Source organism: Mya arenaria, chromosome 7, assembly GCF_026914265.1.
Source record: "Mya arenaria isolate MELC-2E11 chromosome 7, ASM2691426v1".
In the NCBI taxonomy this organism is placed as follows: Eukaryota; Metazoa; Mollusca; class Bivalvia; order Myida; family Myidae; genus Mya; species Mya arenaria.
In genome coordinates, this window is record NC_069128.1 from 41,663,234 (window position 1) to 41,688,190 (window position 24,957).

The 24,957-nt window shown below is 35.9% G+C and overlaps 1 protein-coding gene across 2 annotated transcripts in view; it reads left to right on the forward strand.

Annotated features, from left to right (window-relative positions):
* The first annotated feature begins 5,123 nt into the window (after positions 1 to 5,123).
* The window catches only part of LOC128240274 (cAMP-regulated phosphoprotein 21-like), a 69,430-nt gene continuing 49,596 nt past the window's right edge, over positions 5,124 to 24,957 (forward strand). The window contains exons 1-2 of one of the 2 annotated variants that reach the window (XM_052956836.1): positions 5,124 to 5,240; positions 20,943 to 21,039. The gene's annotated coding sequence lies outside the window, so the exon portion shown is untranslated. Of the gene's footprint in view, positions 5,241 to 16,187; positions 16,406 to 20,942; positions 21,040 to 24,957 lie in introns of those variants that run through there. The other variant, XM_052956837.1, reaches the window with a different exon arrangement.

The following is a 24,957-nucleotide window of genomic DNA, read 5'->3' on the forward strand; positions in this document are numbered from 1 at the left end:
AAAGGCCTGTCACAAGCTACCGGTGTGCCTTGCCGGGCCTTAACAGCTAGTAACACATAATTTACAACGGCGAGAAAATCGGCGGGCTACGTCGAAATGGCAGTTGAAAAATCACCAAGTGGCCCTAGCAATACCGATGTAGTACCGGCGTAAGAGCCGATGTGATATCAAATACCACTTTTCTGGGGTAGATGGTATAACTGAGGCGCCGATGTTCCACTGTTGACCGGAGTTATGGCGGAATGATATCGTTGCGCTGCCGTTGTACTACCGATGTACGGTAACAGTACGGTAGTAGAACGGTTTCACCGCGCTAAAAACGGTAGTACATCGGCAGGACTACGGTTTCACATCTGTACAAGTACGGTACACATTGAAGCCATCGGAGAGCCGCAGGGGCCCTTCCGTTGCTTTTCTAACATTAACGAAGCCATCCCGGAGTACTGTCATTATACTTCCGCTATAGTCTCCGGTAGCGCAACGGCAAAAATATTGGAGCATGCCGTGTTTAAAAAAGTTTCGCCGATGCTATGAGGATGTCCAGATGATATACTACCGTTCTGTAATTGAAGAAAAATGCCAAATTTGTGCCCCGGTATTGCTCCGGCGAGCAAAATCGGCTAGATGTGGCAAGCTCCTTACGTGCTTCAAGCCACATCGATGTCATTGTTTGATGCAGTGATTCAGCAGGAGTCATTGCCATACTGCTTTTTGTCAATTTCGTAGTTTTCCTCCAAAATGAAACGCCCAATATGGACTTACCAGAGCTTTTCACACACTAAAAGAGAAATTCCATTAGCACTTAAGCAAACATGGAACGTGCAGAAGGGTGCCTAGCAGGAGTGAATAATTTTGATGACTTTAAAGAGATTCGCTCACAGATTTTTATTTTGGAAACATGTTTATCGAACGTTGCTAAAATTTAATTGTTTTACATCCTTTTATGAACGAACACCAAGCAAAAACTGGAAGATCCTCATTTTAAAAGAAGTAAATTCAAGCTTAAAATAATTCCTGTTCTAATAACGTTACAAACATCTTCAGCAAAATTTGGCATTTTCTATCATATTTTAATTAATAATTAACAACAACGCTCTATTTTAAACATTGATTTCGTTCACTTTTCAATTATATTTTTTTCCATGTTTTGGCCCTATAAAATCTATTTAAAGTTGCACTCTCACAGATTTACCGTTTAGACAACTTTTTTATTGTTTGTCTTGGAATATTAAGCAAATTTGATACTGATATAAGAATGCTGACAAAAGAATAGATCGCAGACTTTCATAAATGTGTTCGAAAAGTAATGTTTTATGGCTAAAACCGTTACTAATGGTTTAAGAAAAATGCATAAAACACAACTTAAGTATGAAAATCTGTGAATTGATTTTATTGTCAGCAGTCTTATATCACTGGTTTCCATGCATTTTCGCATAAATTGGCTCGTTTCAAGACAAAAATTTAAAAAAAAAGTTGTAAAAACGTTCAATCTGTGAGAGTGCAGCTTTAAACAGATCAGCTAAATTTCATGACAAAATGTTCTCTTCCTTTGCAGTCATTCTCGTGTGTTCAAGTATTGTGGTTTAAGGTTATAAAGAAATCAGTTCCCGCCACAAATTTCGCAATAAATCTCATCATCGGGTTGACATGCTCTGACGTCATTTCTGACTTCCCAATTAATGTTTAATTGCAGCGAGTCCTCTTCTACACCGCTTGGTGGACGTAAATAACACAGTTTCGCCGTCGGAAATGCCTTAAATAGATACTTGGTCGTAAGGCAGACTTCAATCACAAATGCCATACTAATGACGGGGTATTTTTGGTCATAATCGCCTACACATATTACTGAGAAATTCCAGAACGGGATGTCGCATAAAAAACACTTGGCAATACATTCCGTTGAACAAGATCACAGACTCTGGGATGTCGTAAACTATTTACTTAAAGCAAGTTGAAATATTTTACTCAAGTTGGCATAAAAAAACGTGCATGTTAACGTTTAATTCACACGCAAGAGCGTAGCTACCTGTACGCCATGTGGGCCGCGGCCTACATTTTTTTCCAAAAAAAAATACACGAAAGAAAACGATAATGAATGCAGTCGAATTTTTATTTATAAGACTCCGGTGAGGGTATGTCCCTTGTCTGGTACCCAGCGAACCCTGCACAACAAGTTAATGAAAGGTAAGTGCAGGTAACCAAAGCAAAGTATGTCCCCCAGAGTGGCAGAATCCCCGACATCTCGAACAACAGTTTTCAGTCGAGCTGCGCCCTGGCATGTGCATTTTAAGCACAACGTTTGAGACATGCTGTTTTGTCGCCTATATAGCATTACAGACAAAAAAAGGGATCACATTGTCTGACGTTGACATGATCCGCGTCGTCGCCATCCATGGTGTCACACTTCCATGTCCGCTCTAAAATGTAAGTATTCATTATCCAATCTTTACCAATCTTAGTTACAATGTTTGTAGGCATAATTTCTCCACATAATTTGATCAACAGTCATATCCCACTTCATGTATTTACTCCATCGTTATGTCTATTGAATGTTCAAAAATTAACTAAATTCTTGTCCACTCGTTGTCCACTCTATAACTGGAGCAATAATTTCTCATCTTGGCTTCAATATGTATTGGCATAGTATCTAGATCGTTTCAACAAACAGCTATATCGCATCATAAACGCTGGAGTTATGGCCCTTGAATTATCAAAAAATGATCAATGAACTTTGCCTGCTCTCAACTTTTCTTGTTCTTGTCATTGTTGTTGTTCTTCTTCTTCTTGTTGTCATTGTTGTTGTTGTTGTTGTTGTTGTTGTTGTTCTTCTTCTTCTTCTTCTTCTTCTTCTTCTTCTTCTTCTTCTTCTTCTTCTTCTTCTTCTTCTTCTTCTTCTTCTTCTTCTTCTTCTTGTGCTTCTTCTTGTTTTCTTCTTGTTCTTCTTGCTCTTGTTCTTCTTGCTCTTAATTGTTGTTTTCTTTTTGTTGTTGCTGTTGTTGTTCTTCTTCTTCTTTCTTCTTCTTCATCCTTCTTCTTCTTCTTCTTCTTCTTCTTCTTCTTCTTCTTCTTCTTCTTCTTCTTCTTCTTCTTCTTCTTCTTCTTCTTCTTCTTCTTCTTCTTCTTCTTCTTGAGAAAAACGATTGGTCTTTATTTCGCAAATGTAATGAGGATTACCTGGCAAAGGAAAAACCGTGTTGACCAACCATTCGAAACCCGTTTTAGATAAGAGTTTGGCCATGGGAATAGTGTCATTCTTGATCTGCGCTGTATTGGTAATAATCGGAGGCAGTATAGGGCCGAGTGCATGGCCTTGTCCTCAAGACCTCATGACGCTTAATCCAAGAAATCATGCATTTTAAAGTATTTTTTCCTTATTATACAACATGGGATAACAACCTCGTGGCATGCATAATAATCAACTCAAATTCTCATTTTAAACCATTTCATGTCTTTATAACAAAAAAAGCATTATGATTTGTAGTTTGTCCCGTTGTAAAACGATAAAGCGCAGAAATGAAGCCACCATCGATCTTGAACAAAAACCGACAGTACATACCAGCATTAATTCAATGCAGATAAGATCAATATTATTACATACCAGCATTAATTCAATGCAGATAAGATCAATATTATTACATACCAGCATTAATTCAATGCAGATAAGATCAATATTATATTATTACATACCAGCATTAATTCAATGCAGATAATATCAATATTATATTATTACATACCAGCATTAATTCAATGCAGATAAGATCAATATTATATTATTACATACCAGCATTAATTCAATGCAGATAATATCAATATTATTACAAACCAGCATTAATTCAATGCAGATAATATCAATATAATTACAAACCAGCTTTAATTCAATGCAGATAAGATCAATATTATATGATTACATACCAGCATTAATTCAATGCAGATAATATCAATATTATATTATTACATACCAGCATTAATTCAATGCAGATAATATCAATATTATTACATACCAGCATTAATTCAATGCAGATAAGATCAATATTATATTATTACATACCAGCATTAATTCAATGCAGATAACATCAATATTATTACATACCAGCATTAATTCAATGCAGATAACATCAATATTATTACATACCAGCATTAATTCAATGCAGATAAGATCAATAATATTATTTCCAATCATGAGTCATGTCATATACGAAAAGTGAATCATAGCCCTAGTTATAGATGCATTGTAATGCAAATAAATATTAAGTATGTCCTTTCACGCAAATGGGACAAAGCCTTACCATTTCAGTCTGATAAATGTATTAATAAAAGTAATTATATCATGATTTTTTATTGATTATGATATTGCCCCATTGGATAAGGTTATGGACCACTAAATATACATGTCCTGTATATTTAATAGTGATTTGTGCGATTTTCACGCAATATAGCCACTGGTATCTAGTGTTGTACGATATGTATATTATAGTGGGTGAAAGTTTGACTTTTGTACGAAACAATGAACAACATAAGGAAAGTTAGTTTAAAATTGGTTGAACGTAACCACTATATAACCGATAACGTTGCGCAATCGTGAAGTACAAATAATGCAATGCACAAAAGAGTACCGTAGATCAAATAGATCAAGCTCGTCAAGCAAGTTTTTGAAATCCTGAACCATTCAATTTCAAACTCTACAAAGATAAGCCTTTGAAAGTACAGGCTAATGGTATGAGGTGGTATAACGATCCATTAAGTCCCTGTCACGTGTTATTAAAAGAAGAAGAAAACGAACGTTGTAGTGACTTCCAAATTGGTGTAATTTGCCCTATAAACTAAGGATACTTTGGGTATTCGTTATTATTAAAATTCAATAAGTAAAAACTGGGACCAATTTCTCCCAGGTATAAATAAGAGTCACGATTGAATTAAGCCTAAAGCAAAAACATCAATCAAAAAATCTTGTAACAGAAACAATATAATCAATTATCTACTGATAAGTATAGAAACATATTGAAATAACTTTAATGCGTAAAATTCTCGTTCAGTCTTATCACGGACACTCTTCATCAACGTTACAACATTAAATAGTACTGTGTAGCCTTTTTGCAAGTATTACAAGCATTCTTGTGCTTACACAAAATCCGATGACGTCATTTTGATGTTAAGCTGCCATTTTCCTCGAGCAGAAATATAGCGAAAAAAGTACAAAATAAACAAAGAAATTAACTTTTATATGAAACCTTCTTGTTATGGTAAGTAAAACGATTTCTTAAAGTTAATTAACAACGAAAACAAACAGTAATTTTCAGATATTTTTTGTTTAAAGTGACTAAAAAACTGAATTTGCGCAACCGGCATCACGGTCTTCAGACGCTTGATTAATAATGCCTTAAAATAAAACAACATTTCTGTGATATCTCTTAGATTCAGCTTTCTTTGAAATTGTAGTACGATGAAAAGCTAAAAGTTAATGGCAAAGTCAAGTTGACAGTGTTTTGTCATGTGTTTTAAAAATTGACAAAAGTAAAAATTTGTGATGTCCGATGAAGAGTAAAAATTTGGGATGAGAAATGTCGGCTGGATGCAGGAGACTAACATTGTAGTGTATGTTGGTAAGAAACAGTCAACTGCTCAGTTGGTAAGAGCACTGTGCAGTGTTACATGGTTTCGAGACTCATAGGTTTGCTTTACTGGATGCAAGAATGCGGGGGTCAGCCTTAAAGGTTTAACACATAGTTGGAGTGCAGTGTGTGTGGATAAGTACCAGCTGCCAACACATAGTTGGAGTGCAGTGTGTGTGGATAAGTACCAGCTGCCCTGTTAGCACAGTTGGTTAAAGCGCCCTGCCAGTGTTCCTGTGTTTGTGCGATCGCGCCCTGATTAATAATCATATCTTAACAATTTTCAAATTAGGTATTTAATATTTCAATACCGAGTGTTATATCTTCAAGATAATTAGTAACTTATAAAATGATGCTTTATCCGTAGATATTCTTTTGCACTCAAAACTTGATATGAATCCATTTTAGAGCAAATTATTTAGAGTACTTAACGGACAGACACTTAAAATGCAAAAACTAAATTCACTTGATGCCGTGTTCTGAACATCTGATAATATCCATTGATTATGTCTCTTGTTGTTCACATAACACAAACTTTGTGCTTATTTTCCTACAAAAATCAGAGTTCAACACTACACCATGGCCAAACAACATTGTCAATCAAACAGCTGGCGGTCATGTTGACACATTTTTAGTGATTTTTCAATTGTGGCTGGTATATCATGATACATGCAATGAACGGTTAATTGTGACTATAAAATCTAACACGTTAATCGATTCATTATTTTGTTTATGAAGGAAAATCCCAGTTCTATTATAAGACACGATCCTCGTCTGCTGTGAATAAATCAAGCAATTTGATTGGTGCTCAGCGCTTTTTGCATGCAAGTTTGCACTGACAAAAAGCATAAAACAAATGTAACAGTATGCATTAAATAATTTCCATTAATGAAGACAGTAAACAGGAGTATAAGTATATACTGTTTATTCAGTTTAATAAAAGCTCCTTAAATTCAAGACAATCCCTTTGTCATGTTACTGCACTCTGAAAACCCCATGAAAACAATTGACAGATTGTGATACCCACAATAGGGTTTTATAGCTAAAGAGTTTTGTAAGGTTGCTGCACCCTGTCCAATTCCAGTAACACCCTTCTGTCCTAATGGGGACCAGCATGTGTACCCTTCTGCCTTTACAGCGTTACATGTGAATGCTTTAAGATTATTAAATTTTTCATTTGTTTTTTGTTAAAATTTCTTATAAATACAAACAAATCTGAGAAAAAGCTGCAGAAACTGGATAAGAATCATTATTAAAATTAATTTTGTTTGCATTTCAATGGAAAAACATTACACCCGAAAAACTATTGCTATTTAAAATATTTTGGCAAATAGTTATTTGAAAGTGACTGGGGTCAAACATGTTCAAAACTACAGCGCATGTTTAAAGGTGTTTTGTCTCATTTTCTGTGAACTACAGTACACTCAACGAGTTAGACCCACTTTCCGTTTCCCTCCGCGGATTTTTGCTATCGCGGACAACAAAATGATTTTATCGACTGTCCGTGTTCCTCGGAGTTTGAATTTAAGGCCCTCGGAGGGTGATCAGTCGACCGAAGAATAACGAACTCGGCGTTCCTCGGAGGGGTTAACTCCGCGAAACTCTGTGGACACTAGATAAGAATCTGCGCTAAAGTTATATTTATTTTATTAAAATTTTCAACCGATTACAACGGCTCCAGTTAATTGCTATTATTCTTTTTCCTCTGCCCGTTTTGCATTAAGTTAGCTTACCACAAGAATGCAGTCGTATTTCACTAGTTGCACATGCATCTTATAAACGTGTTTTTGCTGATGACTGATAAACATATTTCTTCCGAGAAATTCTAGGTTACACATTTTCCGAAAATCAGGAGGTCTAAACACGCGTTCCAAGTTCACAGCGCATGGTTTTGAAGGCCTTCTTGCCTCGTTTTCTGTGGAAAATCCCATGAAACGTCATGTACTGTACCAATAAATATATGCTATTGATCCAGGCCTGACATCACCGGTCATGGTTCAGAAATTGTGTCAAAATTTCAGCTGTTTTATGATGCAATAAACAGGCACAACATATTGTCTGGCTTGAAATAACTCATTAATTAGTTTTAATAAGGTTAAAATGAAAAATAAATGAACAAGAATGATTTATTTGTTATTTTTTTAACTAGCACTTCATTGGATGCAGATTTCCGCTGTGTTATCATAAAATTAGTAATAATGTTTTCTTTATAACCTATCATATTACTCTTCGCGGCAAACAATAAACTCAGGGGGATTTAAGCCATGGAAACAAGATGTACTCTCTTTGGGAACCCGATATCATGGGCTCAATGACACCATGAGTGTGCCAAGTAAATTTCAAGGGTCTTAAGTATTGATACTGAAGAGGAAATTGGGGATTTAAAAATACTTTTGGTTTGCAGAATGGGACAACAATGCTCCTAAAGGCCAGGTTTAGGGCCACCTAAGATGTCATTTACTGAGAATTCACTGTTCATCATTAAAAGTGATGGTGTCCCGAGAAAGCAATTAAGTGTACACCATAAGACGAAACTTTCGGTTTCAAAATTTTGTGGACGAATTCCATTTGTATTCTGGTCATTGTTACATACACCAGAAAAATATATTAAATGTCATTTCTAAAACTTACCCTTCCAAGTAGTGGATTGAATCATCAAGGTTTGCCTGTCAATAAATAAGGCTTTAAATTTTTTACACTAGTGCTTCCATTAAGAATCATCAACAAGCCCTTCTATATAAAATCAATAATTTGAGAAAACCTGAAAAGTATTTACTAGTGCATGGTTTAGGGCTTGGTGCTTATTTTGACCACTGTCTGGTGTGCTAAAGATTCAAACCAGTTGTGTAATATTAGTTGTACTCAAAGCCTTCATGTTACACTTGCAACTCCTGTTTTATGGCATTTACATATGAAAATTGTCGTGTACAGAAATCTGATTTGTCAATGGATTCGCGGATTTCAGCGGATGAAATTGTTCCAGGGATAAAATAAACTAAACATTATATATAAAAAGAAATCTAATTGGTTGCTTTTGGTTGTAACTTTATTCAGGAGAGCCCTTAAAAGGCTTCCAAAAAGCCAGATTTGCTTGTGTGGCATGGTACTTCACCCCCTTTGAACCCATTGCTGCAATGGTTTCAGCCCTACAGTTGCCATCTCAATCACACCCCTACATATACTAAAACCCCTGGGGGTCATTTTATACATAATCCTAGGAGGAGTTTTGTTTCCCTCATGTACGAGGGTAAACCACATGAGGTCATTTTATCCTGAATTTTGGGAGCAATTTTGTGTCTTCACAAAAGGTGGGTTACCCACTAGGGGCCATTTCACCAAGAATCCTAGGAGCTATTTGTGCCTTCATGTACAGTACACTCAACGAGTTAGACCCACTTTCCGTTTCCCTCCGCGGATTTTTGCTATCGCGGACAACAAAATGATTTTATCGACTGTCCGCGTTCCTCGGAGTTTGAATTTAAGGCCCTCGGAGGGTGATCAGTCGACCGAAGAATAACGAACTCGGCGTTCCTCGGAGGGGTTAACTCCGCGAAACTCTGCGGACACTAGATAAGAATCTACGCTAAAGTTATATTTATTATATTAAAATTTTCAACCGATTACGACGGCTCCAGTAAATTGCTATTATTCTTTTTCCTCTGCCCGTTTTGAATTAAGTTAGCTTACCACAAGAATGCAGTCGTATTTCACTAGTTGCACATGCATCTTATAAACGTGTTTTTGCTAATGACTGATAAACATATTTCTTCAGAGAAATTCTAAGTTACACATTTTCGGAAAATCAGGAGGTCAAACACGCGTTCCAAGTTCACAGCGCATGGTTTTGAAGGCCTTCTTGCCTCGTTTTCTGTGGAAAATTCCATGAAACGTCATAGCTATTTTTAACCACCAATAATAAATAGTATATTCTACATTGTATTGATCACGCGCTTGACGTCAGAGGTCATGGTTCAGAATCGTGTAAATAGTTGGCTGCTTTATGATGCAATAACTTAGTGGATATACTTTAATGATTCAATGTTTATAATTCAAGACAATATTCAGTTGGCGTTTACGGACATAAATACAAATTAAACGTTGGTACATGTAAGAATCTTTTACGCTTAACAATGTGCATAAGCATAAAAATAAATAACTTCTAAATAAGAATGATTTCTTGCTTATCTGATTAGACTCGGAGTTCCGCCGCGGGATCATAAAATCGGACGATTCTCAACGCTATCGTTCATATTAAACTCGGCGGTAAGCCAGCCACTCGGAGGAACTCGGGGGAATTTTAGCGAGGGCAACAGTTTTACCCTCGGAGGAAACCCGCGATCACCGACTTTATCCCTCGGAGTGAGCGAGGAAAGTGGGTCTAACTCGTTGAGTGTACTGTAGGAGGGTAACCTTCTAGGGGCCATTTTACCAAGAATCCTAGGAGCTATTTTGTGTCTTCACGATCAAGAATCCTAGAAGCTATTTTGTGTCTTCACGACCAAGAATCCTAGGAGCTATTTTGTGCCTTCATGTAGGAGGGTAACCTTCTAGGGGCCATTTTACAAAGAATCCTAGGAGCTATTTTGTGTCTTCATGATCAAGAATCCTAGAAGCTATTTTGTGTCTTCAAGACCAAGAATCCTAGGAGCTATTTTGTGTCTTCATGACCAAGAATCCTGGGAGCTATTTTGTGTCTTCACGACCAAGAATCCTGGGAGCTATTTTGTGTCTTCACGACCAAGAATCCTGGGAGCTGTTTTGTGTCTTCACGACCAAGAATCCTGGGAGCTATTTTGTGTCTTCATGACCAAGAATCCTTGGAGCTATTTTGTGTCTTCATGACCAAGAATCCTGGGAGCTATTTTTTAACGGTACGAAATCTTTCATAGGATCGTTGATGACCCCTCCCCCTCTCCCCTGGAATTGCTAGAGGTATCTTCTTGCAATATAAATCCAGCGAATTGCTTTATGCTAAAGAACACTATAACCATTAGAAAAATTCAGGCGTTCTATTGCATCTAATGTATTCCAGTGCCTCCAAAAAGTCTCCCTAACAGCATTTGAAGGTCAGATAACGGAAGAACTAATTTTATTAAGAAATGATTTTTTGGTATTAGGGAATACTTTTAAGATTTACGATAAAAATGTTTTCATGAATTAACTGCGCTGGGGAAATCAGATTGAGTCGGTGAATCATTTTGCAAGTTTGTCGTTGTAAGAACCAATATTGTCTGCAATTAAGTGAACAACTTGCTCGCTGAAAATCTTGATAAAAAACCTGAACATGCATCATGCACAGTAAAATGTCCATTGATTTTGTAAACTTTCAGACTCTTAATGGGTGAAATTTTACCCCAGAACATGAGTTGATCTGGGTTAAAAGCGTGTGTGGAGCCATTATTACTGAAAAGCTGAAGTCATCTTGCCCGGGCATTGGAAATCTATATCTGGGTCATAGGCAATGATTATATGATGAATCATCAACATTGTTTGTCTTTTACCAGGGACTGAAAACATTCAATTATTGGTAAGAAGAGGCTATTCTGTTGGGAAACATTATTCCCTGACGGAGTCTGGGTATCCAAATGCTAGTTACAAGCAGATTCATATTTAGGCCTTATAAATACATTTGGTTCACTGACTGGCCAGGTATTGAGGTTGACATATACAGTTCTAGGGTCTTTAAAACAACAACAACAACCCTACCACCATACATACAAAATAGGCGTCAACCCTATCATTTTTTTAATCGGTTGGTAATTTTTTTATTAAGTGTGTATTTTGATTTGTAGTTAGAAACCTTTAAAGCTTTATACAGAATATTACTTAAACACCATGCTTCAATGATGACAATAACATTCCTATTTAAAGCCTTATAAAAAATGAATAAATAAAAGGTATATAAATAAACCTACCCTACCTGTTTTAGAAAAGGATTTAATCGTAACCAAACCAATTTTTTTTGTCTTGGTATTTATACATGATGAATCTGAAATAAAATAAAGGATGTGACAGATAGATGCCGGCCTCTCCCTTAAAAGGTCATTTTGGTCAGAAAGCAAAAGGTCAGTTTGGGCAATGGTTGAAAGGTCACCTGGGCTGAGGGGTATGAACTAGAATTGTTAATGCTTTACCCATATTTTGAAAAATGTGTGCCGTTTTTGTCAAATAAAATATAAAACTAGTGGCCTGATCTAGCCTTTTGTTGCTATTTATGTACTGTGTATGTCATGCCTTACATGTTATATTTCATATTCTTACTGAACATTTTGATACTTTTATTATTGGTAATTTGTAATAATGGCTTAGTCATTATATAAAATTGTCGTTAGTTATTTATGCTCCATGTCTGACTCACTTTACAGTATCTTGACGTGTGTCAAATCGTTGTTTTGAACTATGTTTAAGATACTTGTATTTAACACAATATGGGAGGTAGAAAACATTGAAGATATGTACTTGTATCTAGTATTAGTTTATATAGTGAGGTTCAGGTTATTTATCTAATTAAGTTTGAGTATTAAACATTCTTGCTATTTGTATTAGAGGGCTTTTTTGGGGCCACATTCCCACTCCCTAAAAGTATATAAATTTTAACATGAAGTTCCATGACTGTTTTTACGCTTGAAATGGTTATATCTATTTATTATCCCCCGCCTTGAAAAGTCGAGGGGATATATAGTAATGGTAGGCACGGTTCTGTGCGTGTGTGTGTGCCTGTGTGCGTCTGTCCGGCCCACATTCATTTCTTTGCATCTCCTCTTACATTTCTCATGTAATTTCTACCAAACTTTCACAGATCGATGATCATAAAATGAAGCGGCGCATATTGTCGGGCTTTCCCGATTCGACTATTTTTGAAAGAGTTATTGCCCTTTGCTTACTTTACATTTAAAATTGGTTTCTTCGCAATTGCTCTTACGTTTTTCATGCGATTTTTACCAAACTTTCACAGGTTGATGATCATAAAGTGAAGTGACCATTTTTTGAAAGAGTTATTGCCCTTTGCTTATTTTACATTTAAAATTGGGTTCTTCGCAACTCCTCTAACGTTTTTTATGCGATTTCTACCAAACTTTCACAGATTGATGATCATAAAGTGAAGCAGTGCATATTGTCAGGCTTTCCCGATTCGACCATTTTTGAAAGAGTTATTGCCCTTTTTTTATTATGCCCCCCTTCGAAGAAGAGGGGTATATTGCTTTGCACAGGCATGTCGGTCGGTCGGTCCGTCGGTAGACCAAAGCTTGTCCGAGGGATAACTCAACAATTCCTGGACATATGGTCATCAAACTTGACATGAAGGTTGGGCCTGACCAGTAGATGACCCCTATTGATTTAAGGGCTCATCGGGTCAAAGGTCAAGGTCACAGTGACCTTTAATGGTAAAATGATTTTAAAGCTTGTCCTAGTGATAACTCAACAATGCCTGCACCCATGGCCATCAAACTTGATATGGAAGTTGGGTCTGACCAGTAGATGACCCCTATTGTTTTTGGGGGTCATCGGGCCAAAGGTCAAGGTCACAGTGACCTTGAATGATAAAAGGTTGTCCGATTGATAACTCAACAATGCCTGCACCCATGGCCCTCATAATTGACTTGGAGGTTGGGCCTGACCAGTAGATGACCCCTATTGTTTTTGGGGGTCATCGGGCCAAAGGTCACAGTGACATTGAATGGTAAAAGGTTGTCCATGTGATAACTCGACAATGCCTACACCCATGGCCCTCAAACTTGACTTTCAGGTTGGGCCTGACCAGTAGATGACCCCTATTGTTTTTTGGGGTCATTGGGCCAAAGGTCAAGGTCACAGTGACCTTGATGCGTAAAAGGTTGTCCGAGTGATAACTCGACAATGCCTGCACCCATGGCCCTCAAACTTGACTTGGAGGTTGGGTCTGACCAGTAGATGACCCATATTAATTTTAGGGGTCATTGGGCCAAAGGTCAAGGTCACAGTGACCTTGAATGGTAAAAGGTTGTCCGAGTGATAACTCGACAATGCCTGCACCCATGGCCCTCAAACTTGACTTGGAGGTTAGGCCTGACCAGTAGATGGCCCCTATTGATTTTAGGGGTCATTGGGCCAAAGGTCAAGGTTACAGTGACCTTGAATGAAAAAAGCTTGTCTGTGTGATAACTTGTCAATGCCTGCACCCATGGCCCTCAAACTTAACATTTAGATTTTTGGTGACCAGCTAATGACTCCTATGGGTTTTGAGGTCATATAGTCAAAGGTCATGGTCATAACACACTCTATCCTCAAACTTTGAATGGTCATAATCTTAAAACTGCCTCAACGGCATCCAATGTCAGCGACAAATCAGCTGTCATTTTGGTCCATGCATATTTCATTCAATTGTCCATATAATCCTGACAACATGGCGCTCAGGGGGGCCATAATGTTTGACAAACATCTCTTGTCTCACATTTAAAATTGGTTTCTTCGCAACTCCTCTTATGTTTTTCATGCGATTTCTACCAAACTTTCACAGATTGATGATCATAAAGTGAAGCAGCGCATAATGTCTGGCTTTTGCGATTTGACCATTTTTGAAAGAGTTATTGCCCTTTGCTTATTTTACATTTAAAATTGGTTTCTTCGCAACTTCTCTTACGTTTATGACTATAAAGTGATGCAGCGCATATTGTCAGGCTTTTGCAGTTTGACCATTTTTGAAAGAGTTATTGCCTTTTCTTAATTTTACGCATTTCTTATGTTCCTGAGAAACTACCCTTACCATTTATTGGCTTTCGTTACAAAAAATGCCCCATGAGGCGGGGGATATAGCTGTCTGTGACCGCTCATGTTTTTGTATTATGATGAGGTTGACTGTGGTGGTGCATATAAATGAAAAAACTACCTATGGAGTGAATTTACCTGGGGGGTGGGGGTCAAATTTGCCCCAAGTTTCAAGTGGGGTTAATTTCTCCTATTGAATTCATGGCATTTGAATGATAAAATATTTGCCTGTTGAGTGGGGTTATATAGTAAATATTTGACAAATAAAACAAAATAAAGGAACAAAATTATTATAAATACAACTTTTTATTCATTCTGTCAGACGAACTTAATGAAATTTCTCAGCAGGCTGTTCCAACAAAGCCTTTAAATATTTGAAATATCAAATGTTCAAATGTATCAATAGGTTTGATATATCTATACATATCTATTATATCTATTTTGTTCAATATTTGGTTTTTATTTTAGACTGATATGCTATCAAATTTAGACTGATATGTTATCAAAATGGAGTGCTAAACTTTCAAATATGTTTGATTAAAAGAAATGCCCTCCTATTTCAGTTGATACTTCGAAAGTTATCAACTTTTAACACATTTTTTATTCTTTTTTTTAGAGTTGAAACTTGATGCATACAGTTTAAATGTTTCTGACAATATGACATGTTTGCTAAATTCTTTGCATAAACCAGATGTCTTCATCTACAACATAATATTGCTTAGTGAATAAGAGAGTATAAAAACAGATATTGATGTCCTATCCAATTAAGATTCCCTTTATCATTATATATTATTTACTATTGGCATTTTATTAAATTATTTAATTTTCTCAATCACCATATAAACATGTCCAAAATATACTGCAGTGGGCATTAATTTGCCAATGTGAGTATATTTGCTTTAAGGGAAAATATTCTGGACCATGTTTCTCAAAACTTCTTAAGTCCCTGGATTAAGCTAATCTCACTATTTGTCTTTGTATTTAATCCGCGTAATAGCAACTTCAATAAGAGTTATTAGACTTTAAATTGGAATTACTGATATGGTTATCACAATAATTCATATTTTATTTACCAAAATCACATTTAAGTATGGGTTTTGTCTTATTGAAATAACATACATGCCTATTAAGCTTAAGAAGTTTCGAGAAATTGGGGCCAGCATATAAATGCATATATCATAATTTCTCATTTTTTAAAAGAAGTAAATAAATGTTATATTAAGTAAATGTAACTATTAGTTTTATACAGTGCTTCCTTCATTGCTTAAACGGCCTGTTATTAAAAGATCACTTCGAAATAAGTCCCGTGCTTGTCATTGCCTGAGACAAGTAAAAGAACTTGTCTGCCCAATCTGGCAAGAAAAAATAATGATCAAAAATATATAAAATCTGAAATCTGAATTTAAAAATAAATCATACTACATTGACAACTAGCTTTTTTTGTGAAGCTGTCAACAAAAATGATGACCTGAATGCAATATAGCCTGGTTTATAACTGAGATCAGATTGATCATGTCATTTCGAGAATATAATGTAAGAAAATATAGGCTTTTTTTTTTTGAGCAACTTAAAATGGCTTCAGGCAAGGAGTAATTCCATGTCATCTTTCCGAATGAAAACATCTTTTCAATAGCTGAGATGACCACCACCCTAAAAAGAAATGCCCCAAAGATTCATATCTAATTTGCACTTTATACATTTTGATTTTTTTGTCTTACAATCTTATTATATTTTCAGGCTCAGTTTTGTTATGTGCTGCTCAGAGCTTACTTAGTTATAATGTTGTAAATGTAATGCTGTCTTGCAGAGGAATGCAAACAATAGACTTGTTATAATGTAAGCTAATAATGTAAGTGTGCTCACAGCAGATGGCTGGCAATACAGAAAGTTAGTTCTGGCTTTCGTCCCTAGCGGCGTAATCATGTGTTTTACTTAACTGATCAACGTCCTGGAAATTCTTAATAAATTTCCTGGTTGCCTCATGTTTTCTTAACTAAATGTTACATATTGATCGTAGAGAAATCGGATACTTTGTTTGTTGCTAGGCTCAGGTAAGAGTTGATTTCATAACATTTTGTAAAGCTGTCAATGGTCTGGTGTCTTGTGTCAAAAGATTATTACACCTTTAACTGTTATTACAAAGACCTTTGGCTCTTTGTTTGGAATTACAGAATTTAGTCATGTATTCCAGGCATGGCATTTTGCAGACTGGGTATTAAAGCTGCTGCACTCTAATAAAATTTCATTTTTCTTTAAGCGTTAGTAACGCTTTTAGCCATAAAAAATCAATTCTCGAACATATATAAATGAAAAATTACGATCTGATCTTTTTCCAGACATTTACACTAAATTCGGCTCATTCTAACTCTTACAAAAAAAGATGTCAAAACAGTCAATCTGTGAGAATGCAAATTTTAGGTGTGCTGTGTCACATCTGAATAACATGAACATAAGAAATTACATGGTAATGGGTATTGATATTTGATGTTATTTTATACAACGTAGGCTTGATGATTCAAAGAAGAAAAAACATGACCCAGGTGCAAGTGTTGAAAAGAATTGTTGGTTTAAGTTGTTGTAACCTTGATGTGATCAAAAGATCAGTTTCTGAGATTTTCATTTTTTTGTTCAAAGGTTAAAAAAAATAGTCTTTGTCACCAGATTATGTCATACATTATTTTTCACAAGCATTGAAGTTAAAAGTTTGCGAAAATACCTCTCTACCATGACTTCTTAAAGTTTGAAAGCCTCAATCAGTCCAGGCGAATGACCCTCCCCCCCCCCCCCCCCCCCCCCCTTAAAGTGTGTATAATAACTTATAATTCGGAAACATGTAATTATTTTCATATTTAATTTCATTTGTGTATATAAAATTTGTAGTAAATTCAAACATTTCGGCCATGATTTGAGGGATTATTTTTTGGTATCATATTGTATTTTCTAACCAGCCTAGACGCAAATATGGTAAACATGGTAGTTGGTTAATTAGAGTTAAATGGGAAAAATGAACCAATTTCAGACCAAATTTTTAACTATTTTCTGTTCCTGAAATTGGTCCAGTGTGGTCAGAATCAGTCCAGACCGGCAAAATGTCAGTTTTTAGTATCCCTGCTATGTACATAAAACCAAGAAGAAAAAATTCATTTGTATTGAAAGAAAATAATTGGAAAAATATATGTCTGTATTGTGTTATAAACCTTGTCAGGTTGTCCTTAGACATGTTGTGCACAAGCTGGAGCAAGTACCAGGTTGTGTGCCATAGCATATTCTATATGTTCAATTTTCTACAGATATCAGTCAGTTTTGCATTCAGCCCCTCCCAAATGTGGTAAGCTCACTGCAGAATGGTGCATGAATGTCCAGGTTATTGCACAATCTCTGTACACCTGCTTCAAACATATGTTACAACATCCATACAACTTAAGTAAGGCCACAATTTATTAATTAATTGTTTGTTTGGTGGTTCGCTCAAAAAGTTTTTATCCCCCAGCGTAAGACAAAGGGGATACATAGTAATGGTGGGCGTGTGTGCGTGACTGTTCATGTGTGCGTCCGGGCTATCTTGTCTAGAGCATAACTTGAAAAGTCGACATATAGACTTCAAACTCTATATGCAGATATATCTCATTTAGGAGAAGTATATTAAAGGAATCATAACTCTTGGTGTATTATTTTTTTAGTTATTTTCTTTGTTGATTTTCATACTTATTTTTTGTTCGGAGCATTATTCAAAAAGTCTTTAAGGAATAAACAAACTTTATATATACATAGATCTCTTTGAGGAGAAGTGCAGCGCACAGGAACCATAACTCTTGCTGCAATTTTTTTGTATTTCCCTTTGTTGTTGTAAGGGGAAGTTGATATTGTTCTATTTTCGGCAAATGAAATTGCAGTCTGCGACTGCTCTTGTTTTATTTTCCCATGATGCAAAATTACCGAAATCAGATACAAAGCCAAAAATATGACAACCAGATAGGCCAAAAAATTGGGTCATAGGTATTTTTAGGAAAACGCTGAACGCTATTAATTGTTGACTTATGGTTCACTAGTATATGACCTATTTCAGGGAAAATATGACAGTTCTAGATGTTGGGATGTTCTTATTTTTAATAGCCTTTTAATTGGGCATATAAAATAGGTCACATTGTATTGTTTCTTTATTAATGTCATGATTGACAGTTTTTTGAAAGAAATATTTCGATTTGTTTAAGTAACGTTACTAATTTGAAATACTTAATTGTGAGTGAGTTCACAGCTTATAATTATGTTTTACAATGAATAGAGGCTGTGTATAAAAAGTTAAAGCCATAACTGGGAAACCACTTATAATATGACACTAGGCACATGTATTGGCAAATTGTATTTGACAGCCCACCTCGTTACTGGCTTCCATACGTGCCCAGGAGGCCATTTTTTTATATCCAGACTGGAAACACATGATAGATATTATTAGTATAGTACATCATGATTTTAGGATAGATTACTCTTGAGAACAGTATTTTTTTTTTGAGGGAGGAAATTTTTAGTGACAGCTGTAAAGGTTTATACCACTACTATATGACAAACATTTGCCCCAGGTGTAAATTTGCCCCAATATACCTGCAGGGGAGAATTTGCCACTGTGCCCCTTGGGTATATATTGGACAGGTTTATATGGCAATTGAAAACATGTCTCTAGTTTGTGATTAAAAAATACATTCACCATATTGATAGGGACTATTCTAAGGGACTTGTGATAGCTATATTTATATTTCATACAATTGTTTTTTTGTTTAAGTATATATTAATAATAAGTACAATAATATTTCATATATAAGTAAGTCATTGTCATAATAGAAAATCAGAGAATCTAAAATAAAAGTCCAGTGACCTCATTGGATGATTGTAAGCACACTTAAATTTGTTTTGGGACTAAACCCACACTTATTTTCCCAATTTTGGGACTTACCACACTTATTTTCCCAATTTTGGGACTTACCACACTTATATTCTCAATTTTGAGACTTATCACACTTATTTTCCCAATTTTAGGACCAACCACTTATTTTCCCAATTTTGGGACTTATCACACTAATATATTCTCAATTTTGGGACTTATCACACTTATTTTCCCAACGTTGGGACTTGCCACACTTAATTTCCCAATTTTGGGACCTACCACTTATTTTCCCAATTTTGGGACTTATCACACTTATTTTCCCAACGTTGGGACTTGCCACACTTAATTTCCCAATTTTAGGACCAACCACTTATTTTCCCAATTTTGGGACTTATCACACTAATATATTCTCAATTTTGGGACTTATCACACTAATATATTCTCAATTTTGGGACTTATCACACTTATTTTCCCAACGTTGGGACTTGCCACACTTAATTTCCCAATTTTGGGACCTACCACTTATTTTCACAATTTTGGGACTTATCACTTATATTCTCAATTTTGGGACTTTTCACACTTATTTTCGCAATTTTGGGACTTACTACACTTATTTTCACAATTCTAGGGCTTATCAAACTTTATTAATATTTTCCCAATTTAATTAATGGGCATTATTTAAAAAAATAAATCCCTGACTGTTGACTGTGCATAAACTACTGGTATATTACGTGTAAGTTAATTATGGTACTTATTAATATGATCAAGTATGGGGACAAGTGGTGTTAGTAAAGCCATTAAGTATGCAAGAATTGTCAATATTACAATGTAAGGGCAGTAAAGGAAATCATGTTTTAATGATGGGCAAGGTGGCATGTTGATGGATGGATCTCCGAACTGTCACAGGAAAGCTACTTGCGGTTACTTATTGCTCTGTAACCTGCCATATAACCTTTCATTAACCAGCCGAATCTTATTATTCTGTGTTTAAGGCATTTAATGGTCGTGGACTTGATGTCGTATAGATACGCAATGGGAATAAAAAGTATTTTTGACAGTGTCTGCATCATGATTTCGTTCTTTTGTGGTTTGTGTGATAATTATTATCGAGGAATTATTGTGAATTACTGATTTGATGCTTTAGTTCACCTTCAAGGATATATGTGGACCACATGTGTTGGTAAAATGTTCTGTTTTTGGTATTTTAGTGGCAAAATATAATTTAAGTGGATATTTAATGTTTGGACTGGGACTAATTTTGCACCGAAAAAAGACTGTACACTGAGGATTCTTCTGTTTGGTGTTTAAATTTTCTTTTCAAATTAGAGACTTAACCAATTTTTGGTTATTTGAATGTGTGGTTAGGCCAAAAAATAATAATTGTGTGGTTAGGAGTACATCTTGCCTAAAAACAGGTAGGATAGGTAGGATTTATTTTTATCAGGAATTATTTTTTATTAGGTTTTATGGTAGAGAAGTAATTTCATCATTGGGGATGGTGTAACTGTAATTCATTTGAAAACTTTTGAAACTACATATAAAAACACAGACCAAAAAAAGGAAATACAAAAAAAGGAAAGAAAAACTGACAGACTATAAAAATGGTAGGGGCGGCGCATAGGTAGAGGCGGGAACCTGAAGTATTTGTTTAAGTCCTACTGTTACTTAAGTTGTTTTATATACATGTTATATGTTTTTTATCTCTTCAGGTGGATGATGCCGGCCACATACGGACAGCTTAACAGACACAGAGCGTGAACACTATGGACCTGACTGACTCTCAACTGGCCTGAAACACAGCATCATGTGAGTAAACCTCTGAATCAGAGATATGAATCAGAGATAAAAAGTTATGAATAATAGAAGTCCGCGATCCCTGTTGACTATAAATTTGCAGGATTTTTGCAACATTTGAGCTTGACATACATGTTACTGGGCATTTAATTAAATATTTTTTTTGCCAAGTCGGAACACTGGCAACATTTCTCACATTGGGCCTAAAAATACATTTGGTACGGGTTACCAGACCCTAGCTATGCAATAGAGGTGGACGCACCGTTTTAAAGCCAGTTATATATACACATATATATGTTTAATATATATGTATATTTTATTTTTTAAGGGTGTGTTTAAATATGTAGTTAAAAACCTTTAAAGCTTTATACAGAAGATTACTTTAACACCATTCTCCAATAATGACATTTAGATACTTATATTAAGTTTTATTATTAAAAAAATAAATAAAAAAAGCCTACCTACACTGACTGTTTTTGAAAAGGATGATTAAAATGATTCAGTTGTTTGCTTGGCTTCATTATTGTTGTCTCTGTGTCCATAAGACTCTTTGAACTCCATTCCATTCCAACGGGCACAATTTTAAGGTTATTGTTTATTTAATATTTAGAGAGAATGTCCTACTTCTTGGGGTCAGAGAATATTGAACTGATATGTGTGGGTGCAGGCTAGAAATAGGGCCTAATGCTCCAACATAATTCTGGCCATAAATCTTCCTAGAACTCATTATTTGGCTGTTCATAACTTGTGTGTACCTAGAACACTTGATGTCTGGCCTGTCAGACATAGAAAATGTCAAATTTAAGGTTAAATAATGTTGAACAGCTGAGCTGGACATCGTTTGGGAGTTGAACAGAGAATTAATGATCTTACTTTTTATGCCCCCACAAAGTGGCGGCATATAGGGTTGCCCTTGTCCGTACGTACGTCTGTCTGTCTGTACGTACGTACGTCCCGAAGATTGTTTCCGATCTAATTCTTGAAAACCGTTTGTCCAATCCTCACCAAACTTTAAACACATGTTTGTGACCATAATATCTTGATCAAGTTCCTTAGCCATGGAAATCGCTTTTGTCATTTAGGAGTTACGGCCCTTTATTTGCAAAAAAAGACTTGAAAAATACGTCCCGAAGATTGTTTCCGATCTAATTCTTGAAAACTGTTTGTCCAATCCTCACCAAACTTTAAACACATGTTTGTGACCATAATATCTTGATCAAGTTCGATAGTCATGGAAATCGCTTTAGTCATTTAGGAGTTACGGCCCTTTTTTGCCAAAAATACTTCAAAAATATATGTTTCCAATCTAATTCTTGAAAAGTATGTGTCCAATCCTCACCAAACTTATCCTGAATAATCATTATGGCTTATTTTCTGTGACAAAAAATCAAAGTGGGGGCATTCGTGTCCTATGGACACATTTCTAGTTTCTCCTGCCATTCAACTTTACCTAGAACTCTTAAAGAGATCCGGGAAATCTTTCTTAACAAAATGTTTGTCCTCCAAAAATGTCTAAATCTAGGTCAGATCATTTTGAACAGCTGAGTTGAATAATTGTGTGGGTGTTAGGAAATCATCAATTGTATACCTAGGCCCCCCCAAAATAATGTTTGTTTAGGGTTACATCCCTCTCAAAAACAAGTTGTGTAGGTGGGCTTTATTATTTATAAGGCTTACTTAAAGCTGCACTCTCACAGATTGAACGTTTCGACAACTTCTTTATATTTTGTCTTGAAACGAGCCAATTTTTGCGGAAATCTATGGAAACCAGTTATATTAGACTGCTGACAAAAAATTAGACCACAGATTTTTATATTTAAGTTCAAAAATGAATGCTTTATGCATTTTTCTTAAACCGTTAGTAACGGTTTAGGCAATAAAACATTCATTTTCGAATGGAAATATGAAAATCTACGATCTGATTTTTTGTCAGCAACCTTATATTATTGGTTTGAAGATATTTACGCAAAAGTTTGCTCTTTCCAAGACAAAAAGTAAAACAAGTTGTAAAAATGGTAAATCTGTGAGGGTGCAGCTTTAAGAATGTTATTGTCATCATTGGAGAATGGTGTTAAAGTAATGGTCTGTATAAATATTATTATTTTTTATCTTTTTTGGCCAACAATGTAAAAACGGTAGGGTCGGGGCCTATTTTGTAGGTAAGGTTGGGTAACCCGAACCAAATGTATTTTTTTTATTGGCCTTAGTATTGTCGATGTCAACCTCAGTACCGAGCCAGTCAGTCAGTGTTTTTGTTTTTTTTTTCCAATTCTTGAATCAGACAATATTGAACAGCTGAGTCTGGGATTGTGTGGCTGTTGAAACAGAAATTTAAGACCATATTCAGGCAAGTCTTTATGGGCAAATATGGGCAAAGTCCTCCAAGGTTAAAAATTGTCCAAATATAGGTCGGACAATATCGAAAAGTTGAGCCAGATATTGTGTGGGTGTTGACCAAATGACTAGATGATCTTGTTGTAATAAATATTGTACCATGTACTGTAGGTGTCTAGCCTCTTTATTATGACATTAATAATACTATTGTTCTTGGAAAACTGTCCTACTTTTTATGGTCTGAAATATTGTTTAGCTGATGTTGTGTGGGCGGACTTACAGACTCTTGTTTGCAGTCTGTTTTAGAAGGATTATGTAAAGTAAATAAGTGGATAAGATTATAGTTCTAGACGAAAACATTGACCAGATCATAATGTTCAAACTAAGTGAAGTCTAGGGATTTTTTATGCCCCCGAAGGTGGGCATATTATTGTTTATTCACAATGGAGTGCTGCATATAAGGACATAGAGTATAGGTTGTCGTGTCCGGGCTGTAACTTTCCCTTGTATGTACAGATTTTAAAATAACTTGCCAAATGTGTTCCACATACCAAGACAACGTGTCGCGTGCAAAACCCATGTCCCTACCTCAAAGGTCAAGGTCACACTAAGTGTACACTAAGTGTTTATTCACAATGGAGTGCTGCATATAAGGACATAGAGTATAGGTTGTCGTGTCCGGGCTGTTACTTTCTCTTGTATGGACAGATTTTAAAATAACTTGCCACATGTGTTCCACATACCAAGACAACGTGTCGCGTGCAAAACCCATGTCCCTACCTCAAAGGTCAAGGTCACACTAAGTGTTTATTCACAATGGAGTGCTGCATATAAGGACATAGAGTATAGGTTGTCGTGTCCGGGCTGTTACTTTCTCTTGTATGGACAGATTTTAAAATAACTTGCCACATGTGTTCCACATACCAAGACGACGTGTCGCATGCAAGACCCGTGTCCCTGCCTCAAAGGTCAAGGTCACGCATAGTGTTTATTCACAATGGAGTGCTGCATATAAGGACATCGAGTATAGGTTGTCGTGTCTGGGCTGTAACTTTCCCTTGTATGGACAGATTTTAAAATAACTTTCCACATGTGTTCCACATACTAAGACGACGTGTCGCATGCAAGACCCTTGTCCCTTCCTCAAAGGTCAAGGTCACACTTAGTGTTTATTCACAATGGAGTGCTGCATATAAGGACATAGAGTATAGGTTGTCGTGTCAGGGCTGTTACTTTCCCTTGTATGGACAGATTTTAGAGTCACTTGCTACATGTGTTCCACATACGAAGACGACGTGTCGTGTGCAAGACCCATGTCCCTACCTCTAAGGTGAAAGATACACTAAGTGTTTATTCACAAGGGAATTCTGAATATAAGGACATAACAGTGTAGGTTGTCAAGTATGGGTGGTATTTTTTTATGTTCAGAGGCAATTTAAAATAACTTGCCATATGTATTTGACACTTAAAGGCAAGATCAACTTTTCATGTACTGACCTTGTTCGTAGGTCAGTGTCACATTCGGGGGCATTCGTCACAGTATTAAGCATATAATTCTATGTAGGCCAAGGGGAGGTGATGCTGGTCTCAATGAGG